Below are 21,372 nucleotides of genomic sequence, written 5' to 3'. Positions count from 1 at the left end.
TATTTCTTCTAAAGCCAATTTTAAATCCGGTCCATATGGCTGATACAAAGTATTATGCTGCAACTGATGAAAGCGTGGCTCCAATGAAACCCATGAGTTTTGTTACTGGCTTTAGGAGAGATAAAATTTCATTTGTTATCTGTTTCTGTGGTATAGGGACCAGCTGTATTACAGTAAAAAAAAAAAAAACCAAAACAAAAAAACAAGAAAAAAACCCCACCACCCAACAGAAAAAGCCTGAAGCAATTATTCAGCTCAGGAAGATCTGGTTAATGTATTGCAATATAGGCCTCTGCTGGATGATGCGTGCCTTAAAATTCTGCAATCACTTAAAGAAACCCTGCAATAGAAGTGAGCATGTGCAGCTTCAGTCCCCGTGCCCAGACAATATTCATCCTGCCTGCTGCAAGCATTGTGGTCTCTTCTGTGCTTTTCTTCCTCACCCTTTGAAGCCCTTCTGACAGGCAGACTGCAAACTTCCCTAGGCATGGCTCTTGCATTTGGTTGCTGCAGCTGGAGGTGCCCAGTCTTTATTACTTTATTATGGCTTAAACATAACCTATAGTTGCTTGCTTTTTTTTTTTTTTTTTTTCTCACATATTTGCTCAAGCAGTGTACAGCACAAAATAGTGTAACAGCTGATCAACCAGACGACAGAGAATATATTAAAGAATGTTTTTTTTTTTAAATAATGTGTTAAAAATAAATACCAGTGCAGTGCAGTACTGCAGTGTAGTACTGCAGACTATACCCTAAGGAGAAATTTCCTAGCAATGTTCCCCAAATCCAAAAGATATCAGAACTGATCCTGAAGAGTCTTTCAGTAATAGAAACTAACTGCCAAACCCCTTCCTGTCTTTTAAAAGCTAAACGAAGTTATGTAGGCATGCACACAACTTAGTCACATGTAAGCACACTTCTGTAATTTATCTAAGTTCAAAGCCTTGATCAGACTGCTGCTACTGCATTTGTATTTTTAGTCTTTACATTTTATCTGGTGACAAAAGACTGAAAATTTCACTAGAGGACAAAGAAAATAATTATTTAGCATTCACTGAAAACCAGTGTATTTCCAGAGATGTTTAATCTCAGATTTTTTTAAAAAAATGCAGTAGACAGTGTGATGTAGTGATTTTCTTCAGCTTAAAAAGTATAACTTCTTTCTGTGTGCATTACTACTAGCAGTCACTGATGTAATATTATTGAGTATTTATAAAAAAATATTGAGATGGAAGGAAAGCAGTTTTTGTTTATTCAAATATATTTTATTTCTGTAATTTGTCATTAATATAAATATGAAATACATAGTAATATCCTCATTCTTTTAATCAGAGATTATGAACATACGGGTATATAAAACATTACAAGTTTTGAATCAGTGAGATAAATACACATTTTATGGCTATATGGTCTGCATATGCACACAGATCTACCAAACTTTATGTACAAACAGAAATACCTATTTTTAGAAACCAGTCTTAATTTAAGACACTGGAGCTAAAGCAAGCACTACTTTATGCTACATACACCTACAACTTTCCCCTTCATTCACATGACTCAAAATAAAGCGCAATGTTGTTTATGCTTTTCTTTGTAACCCTGCCTTAAGATATAGTGTTATAGATACAAAAGTTATACTAAAGTGCAGTTTACTTACAGGATTGTGAGAATTTCTACTAAAAATAACTTCATGGTTATTTTTCCCCCCTCAGTGAGAACAAAGCTCTTTGTTCCTGCTCACAAACTTTCTTTCAGCCAGTTTTTGCCTAAATGTCTCTGACTGCTCGCTCCCCGTCGGGGTTGGTCCGGCCGCCTCCTGCTCCCCTTCGCATCCTGCACCAGGCTCAAAGCCAAGCCCGGCTCAGGCTGCCAGTCTCTATTTTTCGTTCAGCAGTTGGCCTTGAACATCAGCCTTGCCACATGAGATTCAGTTATCCTCTTCAACTGAATAAAACGAAACTTAAAATATTTTCTACCCGCAAATCTGAAGGCAATTTCCTTGTTTTATTACTATTTTATCCTCCCTCCCCCTCACTACCCCTCCCCCTCTCCCCCCCCGCGTGAAGTTTCGGGCGGCTTTGCCAAGCGGCTCCATGTGACGGGAGCGTGCTCGCTTCCTTCCCGTCCAACCCCAGGTAGATCCCGCTGCAGCCCCTACGGACGGACATCCCGAGAGAGGGGAACGATGCCACCAGAACCGGCCATCGTCGCCTCATCCGCTTCCTCATTGCCCACACCCCAGCAGCAGCAGGGCGCTGCCGACGCCAAAACCTGCTCGACAGAAGCGTTGCCCCCTCCCCGGCACACGAGCAGCCGGCTCGGATCGCAGCAGCCTGTCCTGTCCTGTCCTGTCCTGTCCTGTCCCGTCCCGTCCCATCCCGTCCCGTCGCGGCCGCGTGTGCGTTGGCGCCGGTCGCTGTCCCCGACCCGCCCGTGCCATGTCCCTGCGCAGCACCGACGGCAACGGAAAGGCTGAACTTACTTGGCTCCTGCGGCGGGCCCGCGGAGGCACGGAGGCCGAGCACTCTCTGCCCCCCGGCACGGCACCCCCTGCCCATGCCCCTGCCCCTTGCCGCTGACCCTGTCCCGGGCGCGGGGCGCGTCGTGGACGAAGCCATCCCGCAGCCCGCTCCGCCGCTGCCTGCCCTGCCAGGCGCCTTCCAGCACGGCTCTACCCGCATTATTTTCCTCGCTTTTTTTTTTTCCCCCCCCTTCTTTTTGATTTGCAAGAAAACGCCAAAATCCCCGTGAAAGGCTGCTTCCAAGGGGAGGGGGGCTCCCGGCGGCCCGCGGGGCTGCTCCGGGGGTCGCGGCGTGCGCGGTCCCGCCTCATTCCCGCTCCCACAGCGCCGCCTGGCGGCCGCGCCCTCCCCGCCCGCCCCTCCCCGCAGCCCGACAGCCGAACGCCGGCACCGCGTAACCGAACCCCCCGCACCCCGTGTTTAGTTCAAGTGCAATCTTTATTTCCTTTTTATTTCCCTCCCCCTTTTTTTCCTTTTTTTTTTTCTTTTTTTTTTTTTTTTTTTCCCCTGGATCGTCTTTTAAACCCACTCCTCGCTGCCGCGCCATTACATGCTAATTTAATTTTACTATGGACGATATTTTCAGCATTTGCTGAGGACAGTAAATTTTGTAGTTTATGTTATTTCACTTTTTATGACTTTTTAACACTTAATAAAATTTTATTAGAGCACTTTTGTGTTTACAAGGCCACAAAACTCTTGGCAGGTTGTCAGAAGTCCTTTTTATTATGATCCTACTGATATACTGCGAGTAATGAAATAATCATGTCCAGAAATGTATCAAAGGCCAGAGGGATTATCCAATTTAATGGCTCTACAGATGCGCTGTGAGGGATATGGACAGGCAACGCGTCGACAAGCTAAAAAGCGTGTGCGAGGAGGAGGCAGCCCTGCTTCATTTCTTCCCTCTCGCAGGCTGGTTCTGTGTTGTCCTAAAGGCTCTGGGCTTGGTCATGAGATTCCAGGTGCTTTCCAGAAAAATGGATTTATTCTGTTGCAAGAAGCCCTTTTTATTCTTCTTAGGTGTGTATCTAGCTCTGATGTGCTTGCTCTGGTGTTTCCACTGCTTGTGACATTCATTAAATGATGATTTGCTGGAACACACCCAATGTCATCATGCCATTGTGCAGCAAGCAGTGGCTTTGGGTGTTAGGATTTGGTCTTGTAGCCAACAAATAAATTAGTAGAAAAAAAAGAAAGACAAAACTAAACAAACATAAATAAATTCAGAGGCAGAACAAGCTGGTGAGACCAAATATAAGCGAGATATTTTACAGCATTCTCTGAAATTGCTTTTTTGCTTTTGTCTTTTTGCAAGGGCAGGGTTGCAGGAATGCTCTCATTTGTGTGTGTGCCTTCGTTCCACAATGGGCTGTTTTTCTGCACTGCTGTCGGTGCTACAGCCTGAGATACTGCAGCTGTTTTTAAGGTCATTTCCTTTTATTTTAAATAATTGTTCATTTAACATATGTTGTTAAACTCATTCTTGCGTCAAAAGGAGGCCATTATACTTCCTGACCCCGAAAGCAAGGTGGGTGGCTTTGTTTTATAATTAAATTTGCTGTGTTCAATTTCATATTTTTCTTTCTCTGTTGTTTCCAAGAGCATGCAAAAAAAGGATAAAAGACAGCAATGATACCAGGAATGCTTCAGTGCCAGTCTTGTCTGCTTAACACACATTGTTCTAAACTTTTAAGCATCACAGAAACACCAGAAAGATATTCTTTCATCATTTTAAAACAAATTGTTTCATTTGCTGTGATTTAAAACCTGTCCCATTAAAGTCTGCACCTAGAATGTATTTCACAATTGCCAAAGTAAAAGGAGGACTTTTTCTTCCAGACATATGTAACATATTCCAAAGCATCCGATGATACTGCCAATAGAAATTTCTTTTAACGAAAACAGGTAGTATCTGTGTATTTTTAAAAGTGTATTTGAATAATTTGCAAGAATTTTAGAAACGGACCTGAAGACAGGGTTAGAAGTGATCAAAGAGTTTTTCTTCAAAATCTTGACAATATATTGTGGACCACAGGTGGGTAAATTTATGCATATTGTGAATCTGCCTCACCTTGGAAGTGTGCCTCCAAAATCAATGGGGCTTCTGGAGGAGTTAAAATAAAGTACAGTGTTAGTAAATACACCAGGACCTACCCCAGGAGAAATAATATAAATCATTAAATGCAGTTTAGCTTTAAGACAGAAGTTTTGTTTTTCCAGAACAATATAATTTACTGTAAATCATATGTTTGCAGGTCAAGGTCAATTTAAACTTCTTAAATCTTTAACAGTCATCAAACTGGAAACTTGCAGGATGAAATGATGTGGTGAAAGAAGTGATGGACTGGAAACTGTTAACCTTGGAAGAGGAGCGTTTGCTATTGTTCTTTTGAGAGAAAGAGCAAACTTAGAAATGCCTTGAGTATAAATATGGAAACATGCCACAGATTATTTAATCAATGAAGCATGTTACTAATTTAACCCTTTCTTGGAGGCTTAATTTCTTTGCTGGAACATCAGAAAAGGCCTGAGGAATCAAGTATGCTATTGGCCACCATCAATAAAACACAAATAGACAGGGTTCAGTAACTGGACCTGGCCTGGCACCTAGGTGAGGTGTGCAAGGGTGGCTGAGAGAGGACAGCTTCAGTAGAATGATTTAAGGCAGTAGCATGACTAGGGACAGTCCTGTCCCCAGCACAAATTCCAGCCCTGGGTTCTTCAGAACCCAACAGACATCATCATCAGGTCAGTTATGTGAGGAGGAACATTCCCCTCCACCAAGAATGACCAGAAAATGCTATTAGAGACATGAGGAATGTGGGTATAGGGGCAAATCTGTGGACAGTCTGTTACCGTATTTATGCAGCAGCCCTGCTCATGGCACAGTTACTCTCTTTAATAGGCCATCAAGCAGGAGCACTACTGAACTGCAGCATGCTCTCAGCACACAGTGCATTGCCAAATCTACTGATGCAGTGGTGAAAATGGGAATACACACGTTAATCCTTTTAACAGCCAGATACTACATCTATTCAAGTCAGTGGAACCTGTGCCATTGTCCACAATGAGACTGAAAGTGGTAAATTAGTTCCTAATAGGCATTTACCTATAAGCTTTGTAATTACTTTGTTCTAAAAGCCCCACCAAATTGGGCTTTGGTATGCTACAGACTGATGAAATTAATTTAACAATTTACCACATGCAACATGCCAACAGCCTGCTTCATAAAAAAACCCAATGAAAATCAATCCAGAAGTCTTTAATTAAAGGAGGCAAGATGTTCCGCAAGAGCCATTTTGGGTTTTAACGACAGAACTCCTATGGATTGGAGTGGGATTCATGCAGCTGAATCCCATTGAAATTTCTGAAAAAAAAAGTTAAAAGTTCACGATGAACCCATGAAGTCAAGTAGACTCCCTTCTGAAATCTATTAAAGGGACTTCAATCAGGTCTTTAATTTTATTTCTGCAAAACTGCTGGCAAAACAGATGACAGGTACTTTTCTCAGGGCTGATTGTTACTTCTATTTTTTGGTTGTTAAATAATTTTCTTGTTGTAAGCTGCCCTTTCACAAATCAATGTAGAAAATGTAACAAAAAATATGGGTCCCTCAAAGTGATTAAAACCTTTCCAGGGGCTTAGCTACTGTTGCTTGAGAAGGAAGGTCTGGTTCCTATGGATTAGATATTAATTATATTCAGGAGACCATAAGACAATCCCTTCTCTGTAAATTCAAGCATGGACTGAAGCCCACACCTGTCACCTCCCGGATAAATGCCTAATGTCCAGATGATGGGGTCTTCCAAGACAGGTCTTCTAGTGGGTGCTCCCCAGGGAGATCAAGGGAAGAAAACAAATAGCAGCAAAGCTTAATTAACCTGTCTCATGAATTTTTATTAAAATCCCTGAAGCTTGTGTGGTTTGTGGCTTGGAAGTGAGGCTGGAACTCCTGACTAGGTCATTGAATTGAGAAAAACACATTCCTATGAAAGCTTCAGCCTTTCCTTTCCCATGTAGTCATCTGCTACAGAGACTGCTATACTAAGGTTGTATGAAAAATGAAAATACATGAAGATAATGATATAAACATATGTATATAAAACTAAGATTGTTGAAACGCTATCAGCATTGCAGTTTTATTACAGTTTAACAGATATACACCAATAAGCATTGTGTCTGTGTCCAAACTGATAGATGTACCCCATAAAATCTTTCCTCAGAAGAAAGTCGGATAACTGAAACTTGGTAGAAAAATAGCAGCACTTTCTGCAGCTATAGATTATTCAATCAATGAAACTCCTATTTAACTCAGTTCTACCCATGTCCTTGGTTTTACTTCCTGAACTCTAATCTGGAGCACAAACTGTCTTTCAGATTCCTCTGGTGAGTGTGGTAATTTTGAAACCCTAGTAAGCAGTAGCTCCAGACTATGGGCTTTATGCCTAAGACCAGAGACAGATAGCATTTGCAGTTCTCAAGACACACTTTGAGATTTGCTTTCTTGCTTAGTTACCATTTATAATGCAATATAGTTCAAATTCTTACACTGAGTGGCAGTTACAGAATCATTTCGTGTTCTTTATTATTTTGGCTTGGTTCCCCCTTTTTTTCCCTTTACTTGCACTACATATATATCTCTTTCTCTCATTACTACTTCTCAAGAAAATGTTAAACTTTCTTTCTTGTCTGTTTCATGGTAACTAATGGAGACAACTTTATTAACAGTAACCATAGTAATACAGAAACAATCTAGTATGGCTGCCTTGAAACATCCAACTCAGAATGACCACAAGGAACTGGAGATGCAGTTCTTAGTTGGAGGAATTGAATTATAAATGGCAAACACAACTGGACGACTTCCCACCTTTTATTGGAAAGTCCCACCAAACTGCTGTACTCATCTTGCTGAACATTTAGGGATTAGGGGCTGTCTTGCTGTTTAACACCCTTGTGCCTTCTGCTTATGAGGCATTGGCAAGAGTAACAAACATGTAAAGGGTGCTCCCAGAGCCACTAGGAAGCCTGGCTGCCCAAGTGCTGCTCTGGCTACTACTGAAGAACAGTACCTTGCAGCTTGCTAAGTACAGAATTATCTTTAAAACCATTTTCCAGATGAGAAACTGAGGGACTCAGTTTGAAAGTCCCTAGGGAAATCTCACTAGGTGCTCTATTCTCACAGAATCTGCATGGCTTCTCTTTTCATTCTTACTTGCCTAAAATATTCTTGTGAGTTGAAATGATAACTCCAAGGCTTTGCAGATTTGAATGGCAAATGAAGGAGATGAGATCGTAGTCCTCAAGTTCCCAGCCTACCCCCTAAGCACAGCAGGCAGGGTGGCACAAAACCTCCTACAGCAAACAGCCTGCACCTTCCCGTGTAAAATGCGGCGTGGCAGGGAATGAGCCTCTGTGTGGGGGATACATAATGCACAGGATTCATGGACAAGTGGGTGCCAGGACCAGCTTGAGGGATTAAGTTGGGTGTCACATGTGGCTGAGAGCAGTACAGGGAACCAGGGCTTTCAGAAGCAGAACCTGCACAGCTGCTGGAGCACAGGGAAGCCCGGGCAAGAGGCTCTCCTCTCCCTTTTTCTCCGGCTTAGAGTGACAGCTCTGTTATCCTTTGGATGGCTGAGGAGAGCAGCAATGTCAAGCATCATCTCCCTGACCCAAAACTTGCCTTTAAGGGAGCATTATGAACAATGCCTGCAGACCACCCTGGTCTCTCAGACCACATTGCTTCTCCCTCTCTCCTGGCACAGTCCCAGTTGCACTGCTGGGATGGTTTGTGGGGGAGAGGGAAAGCTGATACTGCTTGCAGGCTTGCTTTCTCTCTCTTGATCTGTGTGAACTGCTTTCTGATGCACTCTGAGGTTAGGGTGAGGAGATATTTATCTCTCCCATACTGATGCAAATTACCAGGACCTTAAAATACCATTTAGAAGAGCAGTAACAATTACTATGTTGCACCAGCAGTAGCTCTTTAAAAGTTTCTCAAGTAAAATAAAGACTGTTTCCAAGAAGAATACCATACATAATATCACACAGTAATCATTAGCTTTAAAAATGATTGCAAACAAAAGGAAATTCAACACATAAAAATGGATTTGGGTTGTGACCATTCAAAGGTTATTAAAATTATAACTTGAGGAAGAAGATGGAATGCTTAAAACTCAGCACTTGTTCATGTGCTAGTTTGATTTAAAGAAGACTCCATGGGCTTTCTTGAGCTTTCATAAATTATTCCCCAGACTTTGATGATAGCCAAAATATGGCTGTTATTAGGCCCCATGTCCCTTGCTCTGTGTGATCTGGCTTTTCACAGTAGATACAAACCTGACAGTCTTTATCTCACACCCAAACTCTTAGCAACTCTTTATTTTCACTGGGGAGTTCTAGGCTTTAGTCTTTATTCACACTTAAAAAATAATGCAGTTTGCAATGCTTTAACACTTCTACTAACACAGCAGTTGCTTGGTTCACAGCATAAGCTTTGGGCCTTTTCTCTTGATATGAAGGTGGACTACAACAAAAAATTGCCACTTTTGCCATGTGAATGTGGCAAATGTACTATTTTTTTCTAGAACCTCCAGTGAAAAACTGCCTTTCTAGTTTCCCCTATTGTTCACAGATCTTGCCTCAATTCTCTCATGCTTTAGGAGTAAGAATATATTTTTTTTTAATTATTGCCTGCAAAATGAAAAGTTTACAGCATTCTGCACTGACTGCGTCAACTGGTAGAGAGCCAATGAGGGAATGGAGGCTACAAGTTTAGGTCATCTTTCACCATAAAGTCCATAAAGCATGTTTGGCTCAAGGAATGGACAAGGGTCTGGTCACTTTTTAGGTTAGTTGAAAGGAGCCTCCTGTGAATAAAAGTTTTTTGCAATTCATCTGGCAGGGCAACTTTTCACATCAGGTTGCTGTGATTTAAGGGACATCCTTTATATCACAATGACATTGAATCAACCAGAAAAATGTTACATACTAAGTCCTTCAAGTTTCATGTTTGGAATGGTGTCCTCTTTCAAAACTGGAATTTTGCCATCACTGATGACATCTTTGTATTATGATATCCCATATCTTTTATTTTAATAATATTGCATGGACCTGTCTTTGTGACATACTGAGGACCTGTGATAAACTAATGCAGTGAATTTTATCACTGGGGTTTAAGAAATGGGTATCTCCTGGACAGCTTCTGATTTCGTTGTTTTTTTTTTTTTTTTTTTTAGTAAATTCTAAAAAAAATCTCATTACAAACCAGAAGATAATTCAAAGTAGATAATGTTTTTATCAGGAAGATATTTTAAAAAGATAGTAACAATATTACAGGAAGAAGGTGCTTCTAAAGGCAAATAAAATATAATACTTATTTTTAAAGTGTCTGAAAAATGGACTTCTACTTTGTTCACATTATTTGCATTTCTTCAATGCTTCAAAATGTTACCATCTCTCTTGAGCCATTTCCCTGTAGGCTAACATTGTGATACAGTGAATGTATGCTGCTGCAACAGCACATTCTTTTAAAGATGTCACCAGAGCCAAACAGGGTCTGATCCAATGTCTGTGAAAAATCAATTAAAACTTTTCAGTCACTTCCAAAGCCTTCCAGTTGATTGGTCTCACAGTGGATGTTAGTAAAGGATATGAAGATAAGTGGTTTCTGCTGATTTCCCAAAAGCTTTGTACGATTTTCAGTGTATTCCCACTTAGGCTTCTACTCACAAAGGCAGTAGGTCTGTGTACATTCTCATGTGCACAGAAAAGGTACACAAAATGGGATGCTGTGTAAAGAGACAAATGTCTAATAATTGCAACAAGTCCTGTAAGACGTGTAAGCACCTTGTATGCACAATGATCACATCAGAACATAGTGAGAAGGGAATCCATTTTTAGTATCAGTCTATTTAAAAATATTTTCCCTAGTTAATACACCTGGGAGGAATACCTCATATTAGAGAACTTGCTGCACGTGTCCCAGACATACAGTTTAATCAAAATATCAAAAATCTTTTCAGTGCAAAGTTAACCTTTGTAACCTAAACAATAACTTACAGGACTTTCCTTACAAGATGAACTTCTGGCAGTGGATATATAAACACATTTTTGGGCTGAGTCCTTTTCCAATAACATACTTTGGCTTTGGCATAGTAAAAAGAGAGGGGAGGGTGTAAGATTCAGCTGTTTCCCAACATCTAAAATCTTTATCAGTACCAGCAACCCTTTGGCTGGTGTCAGTGATTTGTGGTGTTGTTGTTTATTTGTGTATCACTCACTTGGACACACTGTTTAGATCCAAAGGTCTCAAGACCATTTTCAATCTCTTCAGGGCTTGCTGCAGCAGACAGGGCAGACATCTGGTTGTCAGTTATAATTGCATCCTGCACCAGAAGTTGTTTTTAAATACTCCTGATTCCCTTTGAACACAGAACTGTGATGCACAACAGTTTCAAGCCATTACTGCAAGAGGCAAATTCAGTCCATGGCTTTAGTTTGAAACAAGATTTATGAGAGGCAGTGGGGAGGGGGCCATTTTACAGAAGGGGGCTGTTTGAGCCTGGTTGGGTTTTAATGATACAGCAGTTTCCTTTCCAGCCCGTACAACTTATTCTTTGAACACTGACAGAAACAGTGCATCAGAAAAGTATATCTGTGGTGTTGCCATGTTTACTGTTTCCTGTTGTCTTTCTTTGGAAGTATTTTAACTGAAATTAGGACTTCACATAAAAAACCTACAGGCTCTAGGATGAAAGGATTTACTATTAGATTTCCTTCTCACTCTAACATAGTAGACTTTGATTTAAACCCTACAGACTCATGACAGGATATGATGCCAATTAAAAGCATGAAACCTAATTTTTTGACAGAATAATCACATAATCCCCTTTCTATTATCTGCCTAAAGGGTTATTGACAGCACCTTTATTTCTCAGCCCAAATCTTGGATTTATTAGGCTAACAAACTGCTCTTGTTTAAGTTATATAGGCCAATGAGTACTGTTGAACGTCCAGACACAGGACTGCATTCAATATTGCAAAGAGATGTTTTTCCCCTGGTAATTGTCACACTGGGTCAAGAATGCACAGAAATGTAAGTGGACAGCTGGTTTTGGTTGAAAGTAGAGTTCTGATTTGCTGTTTAATACCAAATCAATTGTAAAGTAATTTAATAACAAGTCTTATAAAGTGAAACACTACAGTGAAAAATTCTGCTGGAGTCTTTTCTGAGCTCCGAATTCAGATTGTATGGAGTACATATGAACTCTGATGGAAAAAAATTACTGGATTAGAGGAAAAAAAGAGGGAAATTCTGCCTCTCTGCCTTGCCAATTGTATGACTGCTTGAGCCCAGCATGATCTACATTGTTTTTGCCTTTGTTAAGGCAAGGCTTTTGGCAAGATAAACCATGATGATGCAGTGTTGGAAGTGAACTCGCCCTCTCTGCTTTGACACCTGATCTGACTCCAGTGAAGGGCCCAGAGGCCAATATTTGCCATTCAGCTCAGCCCCTGGTGGACTGCTGTCCATATTACATATGGGTTTTTACCATAAATGCTTCACATTTATATGCATTTTGTGCAGCAGTGTCTCAAATGGGGAGGAATCTCTCTGTGTGTCATGCAGGCTCACATAAACTGGAGCTGGCAATTTCCCTAATCACTAAAATCCCTTCTCCCCACGTGTAAGTTGTTAACCTTCATTAAATCCCCAAGGGGACACACACTAAGCAGAGGCCTGTTAAATGAAAATCACCATCCCTCCAAATTGCCAAATCATCATATTAAAAAGTCTCCTTCTTATAAAGCAAGGTTCATAATTTGCAGCACTGTGCTAATTGTTGCTCAGAGTTGAATGTAATTATTTCTGCTATATAATTTTATTTTTTCAAATACTTCATTGACTTCTCCAGCATCACAGGAGCACATATTGTGTTAAATCTTCTTAAGGTCATAAGTTTTAAGATTAAGATACACATTATAGTTATTAGAAATTTCATATGGAGACTGTTTTCACATGTATACATACATTGTTTTCTTCGAGCTTCAAGGTTAATTTTTACCCAGTGTGTTTTCCAGATGCACACAGGATTTTTCCTTCATTTCCTGTCTCATTCCTAATCTAAAATCTATTGCTATTTCATAATAATTAAAAAAAGAGCTGGGCTGTTGAGTGAGCAGAACTCTGGTGCTGAGTCGGGTGTAGCCCTTCTTGAACCACCATTTTATTGCTGTTGCATGTGGACTGCAAAATGGTGGTTCCTATGATTTTGATGAACAGGAACCTGCAATGAAAAATGCCCCTACCTTGGCTAAAAAAAACCCACCAGCCCAGCTTCTCTCACCAGGGCTTGTCTTTGTGCCTGTCTCCCTGTTCTTCCACAGCCCTCTGTCGCCTCAGGACTGCCCATAATTTCTCTGTGAGATCCACAAAGCCAGTAAATGCTGAATTCTAGTTTAAAGTTTGTCTGGAGTATCTGTGGTGCTGTGTACATGACATACAGCCCCAAATGATAAGAGGACAAAATCACAGTAATTTTGTGTCTTGTGTGTTTATTAATAGGGGACCAAATGTCACACAGGCAGTAGTCTCAGGACCAGTTTGTATGGAGAATTAATGTTTTGCTCATGAATAAATGGTCCCTCCAGATCAAGGTTGAGGTCATTGGCAAGATCTAGGCGTTAGCTCATTCCAAAGCTATGTGCACATGCAAATAAAGGAGTTAATACTTGGACTGTCAGTATCCCTCTTTCATAAGAGATGTGTTCAGCCTAATTTTTTTTTTAATAGCTGGATACAAACAGTTTATCCCACGCTTAAATCTAAATATGTTGCTGGCAAAATAGGAGCCAAAGCAGGCAGTGACCTTGGGATACCATTAGCTAGTTATCAAAATACACCACAAAAGAGGTTTAGGAAAAAACTAGCAAAATGCAAATTACCTGTGATTAACCACAACAGGATGAGTACCCTCTTTTGCCTGTGAAGAAATAATTTCACCCAGGTACGCAGCTACTGTAGGGTGTTAGAAAAAGCACCACAGAAAAGTGTGCTGGTAACCACAGATGATGCACCAGTATTCTAGCAGCTGAAAATCTCTGTGTAGTTCCTCCTCCTCCTCTCCTCCTCCTCCTCCCCCTCCTTCCCCGCTCCCCCTGAATAAAATAGGTCCACAGGAACAGTATTTATGGTCTACCCAACAATATTATTTTCCTCTCTTTGGTTTGCAAGGGCTGTAAATAGAAAAAACCAACCAAACAAAACCAGTCTAACATATTAATTCTAGTAGCAACAAAGCTCTTAAAGCCAGGTTTAGTGTACCGGGGTAGGTAAAAGTTTTGGTTTTGTTTTTTTGTTTTTTTTTTTTTTTTTTTTTTTTAATATGGGGATGTTAAATATCCTGTCTACGCCAGAATTCCTGCTCGGATGCTATTTATCTGTCTGCATCTTCGGGAAAAAAAAAAAAAAAAAAAAGGAGCGGACAGATGTCCTTAAACTCCGGGCACCACCTGGCGGCTGCTGCGCGGAGGGGCGGGATGGGGCCGGGATGGGGTCGGGATGGGCCGGGATAAACTGGGATGGGCCGGATTGGGGCCGGGGCTGGGTCTCCCCGCCGGTCCCCGCCGCCGCCTCCGCCCAGCGCGGCTCGAGGTGGGTTTGTGTTTTGACGAAAATGAAATGAAAGTGTCCCCAGTGTTTTGATTTTACTGACTTTCAAGTGCTCAAGCCAAATGTTATCCAATTTTTCCCATACAATCTGTTTGGAGAGCTAGCAGTGCATTTCAAAATGGCTTATTTTGATGACATGGTCATAATTCTAAATAATTTGATTTCCAGCTATATACATCATATTGTAGCCTTGCCAGAAAATCATTCTATTGAAAGACTTCTGTCTTAAGATTTAGACCAAATAAAAGAGAAGTGATTACATGATCTAAGCAGCTTTCTGGGGAAGTAGGGGTGGGGGGCTGGGAGGACTATGCTGCCATTTTCTGGAAAAATGCTAAACAAAGAGAATATTTTCCAAACACAAAAGCTTCTTTTTGGGGCCATGAACTGTAGCCATTGCGGGTACTGTCAAAAATCTAAAGAGGAAATGAAAAATAGCACTTGCTCCTTTTGAATGCATGCATATGTTTTCTTTTCTTGAAGGCTGGAGGAGACTGCATTCTAACAAGGTTTCTCAGTGCATTAGAAAATGCAGAAACATGTCATAATTCCTTCGGTCCTTCAAACTGAAAAATCAGAGAGCATGTTTGACATACAAGAACTCTGTGTGTGTGTATTAGCTTGTAGCTGCAAAGCAGAACTTCCATGTACGTATGTATGTATGTATGTATGGTGGAATTTAAAGCTTCAGCCTCCAATAAAATTGTATTCTGTAATAAAACTGCTGCACCTTGACTCCAGACTACACTGAATCCCAAATTAAACACCCCATTTACTCTACTGTAACAAGCAGGAAGGTTTGCTACAGTGAACACTATTACAGACAGGAAAGGCATATTATCATTCTCTTTACCTTCTGTACCTACAACAGCAACACCTAAACAGCCCCTGTGAGTCGTATTTTTCTCTAGTTCCCGGCTCTTCTTACAAGAAAGAACTGATGAAGGGAAAAGGTGGATTGAAATGTGATATTTAATTTCACATCAATCCCTCAATTGTTTAGCTGGACAGAAAACTCCAGCAGTTTAAAAGCAAGCAGGTAAGCATATTTTACTACAAAATGTCTTCCTGGATTTCATTAATAACTTGGTGTCATAAACAGAAACAGCTGGCATGCTGAAGGCTGTGTAGATTTCTTTATGCATTATATATAATGTAGAGGCTTTCCATGTAATGCACACAAGCTATCTGCTTCATATCAATGTTTGTAGCCCACAAATACCACTAAATAATATACCATGGATATAAAAATAAGGGACTTAAACTTGATAATTCAGGTTATATATTAAAATGCCATTGTTTAGTGGCCATTTGTCTATTGTTTAAAGAGCTATGATTTCAGATGCATACTGTTCTTGGGTGCTGTTTTTCCTATCTTTCTCTAGGAAAGTAATTCTAGAATTTTATGTTTTTGTTGTGGTTATTAAATTAGAAATTGGAGTTCACTGAGGGTAACAGGGGGTGAGAAACATCATTAATGCTGCTTTGTCACGCCAAGTGAAGCAGGGACGAGCTGGGCAGGATGTGTCTGGGGCTGGGCTGAAGGCTCTCAGCTGTGCTCTGAGGGGAGCTACCCTCTAGTGGACTCATGGGGAATTTTATTCCCCTTTTCATGCCCAGTCCTGGTCGTCATTTATTAGATACAAGGTACCTTCTCTAAGTATACACTTGACTATTAACCTTCATGCATGAGACAGAAGCTGAAAGTTAATAGAGTATTTCGAATCGACTGTGGTGATGTGAGGCATGGAGAAGTCATACTGGTAAGCCAAGAATGTGAATCCCCAGGCCTCTCACAGCTGAGGTTAATCTGGAAGGAGTTACAAGTTTGAAGTTGTTTTAGATCAGATGTCTAAGGCGAGGAAGAAGGGCTCCATTCCCAGACATCTGATGTAAACTCTTTGAGCTTTGGGAATTTTGACTCCAGATGCAGGTCCCAGCTCTGCAGATCCTTATCTTTAATGGGACCAACTCGAACAGCCATGTGTAGATTTGTTGCTATTGCAAAGGACCCAAAGAAAGAAGCTGGCTCTCAGCCTGTAGCTCTGGGGCAATTAATTCCTTGAACATGAGTAGTCTAAGTTTGGCTCACCTCTGTTTAGAAGTGGAGTAACCTAGGAAAGAAACAGCCCAGGAATTTGGAGAGAGGAAGAATACTAGATGGGACAGAATAAGAAGTTCTTTTTTCAGGGCCTATGCAGGCTGTTGTGTGTAATATTGCTGGGCTAGAGACTCTATTAGCATCTACTGTAAGTTTTGTTCCAAGGGATCAGATTTCTGGAGCCTTAGACCAGTTACAATACATCAGAGAAAGCCTCCTAATAGGAAGCTTTATTGCTTTTTGCTAAGTGAGCCAAAAGTCAGGGGCTTTCCCTTCTAAGTATAGGGCTGGGAAGGGGAGGGGGAGAAGGCAGGGTGGGAGGTGTTTTTTTTTCTTTTTGCCTGATGTGTTTCATCCTTCCCCACCTCCAACATCAAAGTGTTTGCTAAGGCAAGGCAGCCCTCTGATTCTGGAACTGTGTATTTCCCCTCTCCCAGTAGTTTCCATGCCCATTTCCTATGCCCCAGCTGCCAGAGCTCTAGCCCTCTGCTGCTTTAATCACTCCATTAATCAAGCCTTCGAAGTGATCAGCACACTACCTCTCACTGCCACAAGGAAGCCTGTTACTTCTTCAGGACACATAATCTCCCACTAGCATTCCAAGGGTTTTCACTCAGCTGAGCCATATTGCTCCACCAGCTAAAAAGAGTATTTCACTTCTTGAAATAGCTGTGCTTTTAACATAATGTAGCTCACATAAGGCAGAACTCAGTAACAGTTCTTCTTTGGGCACCATGAAGATGAAAAACCATACTTGGCCATTTCCTATTTAAGCTTCACAGACACTGTGATTTCCTTAGACAGACACTGTCACCAAACCAGATATCAGCAGATACAAACAAGTAATTTCTCCTGGTTCCTGGAGAGCCACAATTGTATTCCCATGGACACAGGGGTTGGGGCTGTCATACACAAAGGCATGCGTAGACATTGTCTCCAGTCCAGTCAGAGAAGTTTATTAACTACTATTTTGTACTGAACAGTGCCAAAAGATGACAGATACTATTATGCTAGGAGACCTTGAAAAATTAAAATTTAGTCATAAACAGAAAATCACAGCAAAGCCACAGACAGAGCAAAAATAAATGAAAGGAAAGCTTAATAACCTTCACTAGCCTTTCACACTCCTGACACTTGCAAGGGGAAGAGTTTATAGCTTGAAAATTATTTTGTGTGTATTTTGAAAATTATTATCAGTGTCTTCTGGATGGTCTTCTGACTTGAAGGATGGGGATGTCATTTCCAAAGGTTAAGGGGAAGCAGGGAGAGTCCTGTGTGCTCAGGGAAGGTGCCAGCTCCTGCCTGGCAGGAGGTGTGGAAAGGCTTGTCATCTGGTAGCTTTGTCTGCCTTTACTAGGAAACCTCTTTTCCCTCACATCTGTCCCCAGCAAGCCCTGCCTTTTCCTGTGACATCCATTTCTGAAGCCAGGAAAATCAATGTAAGAAAGAAAAAAAAGCAGAACAGAGCTGTACTTGCATCACAACCACCATCATTCCAGCAATATGTGAGAGCAAAGGCTGAAGGGTGGGATGTGAAATCAGCGGCAGAGAGGAAATGAGCTTGGAGTTTCAGAATCTCAGCCTGCTGGGAAGAGCAAAATCCTTCCACTTGTGGAAAAAGGTTTAGTAAAGAGGAGTGTCTGAAGGAGCTGAGAATGAAAGAAGTGTGACCAGTCTGCTGGCTGATGGTGGTGGGAGGCACAGAAAGCAACCATGTTGCCATTCATCAGCTTTAAGCCTTTGAGCATAAGCGTGCTTTAAAGTTTTCACTGCCCACTTTATATCTGTTTATTCCCTTCCCAAGTCCAGATTTGAATCCTGCAGCTTGTGAGCACTGTGAGCAAAGCAGTTCTCTCACATGAACGCACGCATGCACACGTGTGCACAAACACCCACGTCCTCTTGGGGTTGACATCTGCAAACACAACAGCAGCAAATAGAAATAGAAAACAGAGCAGTTTCCAAATACAAATATGTGTGCAGTGCAATCAGTACAATGATTTTGTGGAACCATTTCACTGAAGTATTTACTTTTCTATCTGCTGTCGTTGCATGTGTAAGCTTTTCTTCCCGTGTATTAATGCTTGTTTCCCCATTTAAGTTCTCTAGTTCTGGCTTTGTAAACGTGCATCAAATCCAAATGACATATTTGCATGTGTATACTCAATGAACAACACAAATTATTTATCCCTTGGGATAAAGGACTTGAAAATACAGATGGTCTTGATACAGTCTGATAAGAATGTAAACAGGAAAATATCTTTGTTGACTTATTTCTTAGTAATCAGTAATAATTAGTTTTTGTCTAGAGATGAATTATATTATTGCATAAGCCTTGCAACTAACAATAGCTAAATGAAATCAACTTTGATTATTTTCTTAGAATTACTAAAGATAAGGTCAGATAACTTCCTTAGCCAAGTAAAAAATCCTTTGCTCCATTTTCCATTGTTTTTTGGGTCTATGATAAATTTAAAGACAAAAATCAAGGTCATGAAAAGTATCCTAGAATTTTATTTTGCCTCTCACTTGCAACTGTATTTTTTTTTTGTTTGTTTTATTTTAATTTTTTAAAGAGTGCTTTTTGCATTCTTCAAATTAATAAACTCATCAAAAGTCAGTATCAAATCTGTTGAGTGGTTTCAGGTTTTCTGAAAGTGTTTTTCTTTCTCCCCACTTTGACCAATTATTTTCAACCCAAGAATTACAATTGGTGTCTTGCCTTCAGTATGCTATGTTCTGCTTCCCCATTTCAGCTGAGCAAACCAAAAGAAAATCTTTTCCTCAGTTTGTGGTTGTTCCACAGTCTGATTAGATTCCAGGCAGTCGTATCTGTCTCTTGCAGTGACTTAGCTATTTTTCAAGAATGTTTCCATTTGTGGATTAATATTGGCAGGAAACTAATAGCTGAGCTATATTTGGCTTTAGTGACACTACATTGTGTAATGCTAATCCTTCTAGTGTGAGGGAACCACAAAATTCCTACAAAGGCCTGAACATACTGTATTCCTGTCAGGGAAAATCAAATGCAAGGCTGATCACAGGGAGAAAATGCAAAAGGATGTGAATACGGCTGAATCAATAAAAAGACACAGCAAATGTTCCTCTTTCAGCCCTTTTTTTGCAGAGCTGTGAACTTGCACTGCCGCAGGCTCTGCTGACTCCTCCTGGCCTTATCCAGCCTCTCCCCTCTTTCTGCCCTGATTTCTCTTCTGCCTTCCCTCTGCCCAGGGCTGTTGCTGGATCACCTGCAAGCCACTGTTCAGAGCTCCTCCACAAGCCTAAAGCTCCTCAGCCCTGTTTGGTGTCTTAGTCTCACTGTGCTCCATACTCTGGTGGCACACATGAAGCAAGAATGGCTTAACCAATTGGTTGTGTGCCATGATGGCTATCTAAGGGTGGTTGTCATTTTGTTATTACTTATTTTGGTGTAATTTCAGAAATAGCAAGTATGTGGTTTTATTTTTCCAGGTGTAAGGCAATTAGATTTTAGTCCATATTTTCTAATGCACTTGTTAGTGTGCATTAGAGAAAACAGAAGGTAAATCAAATTTCTTCCAGACAGTCAACTATCTATTGCAGGTTAGTGAATTTCTGAATGGTCACCTGACTGAAAAACTTGCCTGAACCTACTTTTTTTTTTTTTTTTTTTTTTTTTTTTTTTTTTTTTTTTTTTTGTGAGCTGACTGTAGTATAACTAACCTTGAACAACCAGTTAAAAAAGATTTGTTAATGTTTCTCTGCGATGGCTGAAGCTATCTGAACATCTGTGCTGGCTACAGGTGATTCTGAGTCAGGGCAGATGGGGTTTGCTGAGGATGGTATAGAAGCCTGATTGAAAAAAAGACATCTTCTATTGCATGTAAGTTGTCTGAGGATGACTCAGACAGTGTTACAGAGATCTCTGTGTTGCTGCTCTTCAGTAACTACCCATGGCCAGAAACTACACAGTTTGCAATACAGTTTTGTATAATATAAATTGATATAACCTCTGCAGCTGTCATTTTTAATAAGGGAATAATCAAATTAGCAACTTACTGGAAAGGCTTAACTAATACAGAAAAATATCAGGTGAAATTACTGAAAATAAAAGATATACCATGCTGACATGTGGATTCATATTGATATATGAAACTGCAATGCTAATCTACAAGAACTACTTGTCTTGTAAAGCTGTGCTTGGTAACTTACTGATGTTTGACCTCTTGATAAATGAGCTCAACACAACCATGTAGACTGGTGGTTAAGAGGGGCCAGGTTTTGTCTCAGGCACTGATAGCCATTTGAGATTTTTAAAAAGGAGAGAAATGCCTCTGTTAGGTCTAACAAACAAAACGTCACACAGGATGGAGAAATCTTCACCAAAGAGTTGGCCTGATATAAGTAAATGTACTCTGCAGGGTAAAAATCGCTAAGTGATTGCCTTTTTCTGACAGCTTTCTGAGGAGACTGACCATGATCTGTTGGGACTCACAGAGCAAGATATAGCAGCTGCTCTTGGACTTTCCATCAGTCCACAGCAAATAGGCTTCCATCAGGCTGCCTGCTTCCTAGCTGGTCCTGCTGATAGAACAGGGCCCATGAGTACAAGTTCACTCAAGGCTAAATTAAATTTACCTGCATACTGCCTAGTAATTAAATCTACTACCACACTGGGCTGAAGTTCATCACTGACCAACTAGAAGCTGTGAACTCAGCACCTGGAAGATAACTATCAGGGCACATTATCCAAAGAACAAGAAAAATACTAGGGTGAGTAAGCCATATGCGTATTCTCCTTTTGTATAAAATTGATTTTAAAAAATCATGCTAGGAAAAAAAGGATAACATCCCCATACTTCAGGTATTTATTCCTAAGCTTCTCAATCTTCCTTCAGAATTTGGGTAGAGAAGTGAGGAAACAAATCTGTCCCCTGGATCAGAAAAAACATCTTCAATCTCTAGCTCAGTCTGCCATGGATTCTGTCCAAAACACTTGTCTGCCTTAGTCTCTCAGTTTTTTAAGTGTGTGTGGAGGTAATACTACTTCACCTTAGTAAGTGCTATGGAATTCTTTAGATGGAAAAAGTGCT

The 21,372-nt window shown here is 40.7% G+C and overlaps 2 long non-coding RNA genes across 2 annotated transcripts in view; both read right to left on the bottom strand.

Moving 5' to 3' along the window:
• Window positions 1-19,980, bottom strand: part of LOC139797273 (uncharacterized) — an 85,479-nt gene extending 65,499 nt beyond the window's left edge. Inside the window, exon 1 of the long non-coding RNA XR_011726385.1 lies at window positions 19,934-19,980. This is a non-coding gene — a long non-coding RNA (uncharacterized lncRNA). The remainder of the gene's footprint in view (window positions 1-19,933) is intronic.
• On the bottom strand, window positions 1,316-2,823 carry LOC139797649 (uncharacterized). Its single transcript, XR_011726538.1, has 2 exons — window positions 2,483-2,823; window positions 1,316-1,944 (listed from the first exon to the last, which is right to left on the bottom strand). It is a non-coding gene; the product is annotated as an uncharacterized lncRNA (long non-coding RNA).
• Window positions 19,981-21,372: the final 1,392 nt, after the last annotated feature.

The sequence above is a fragment of the Heliangelus exortis genome, chromosome 6 (assembly GCF_036169615.1).
Source record: "Heliangelus exortis chromosome 6, bHelExo1.hap1, whole genome shotgun sequence".
NCBI lineage: Eukaryota > Metazoa > Chordata > Aves > Apodiformes > Trochilidae > Heliangelus > Heliangelus exortis.
Note: the sequence above shows the minus strand (reverse complement) of the source record. Positions and strands in the feature narration are given on the sequence as shown.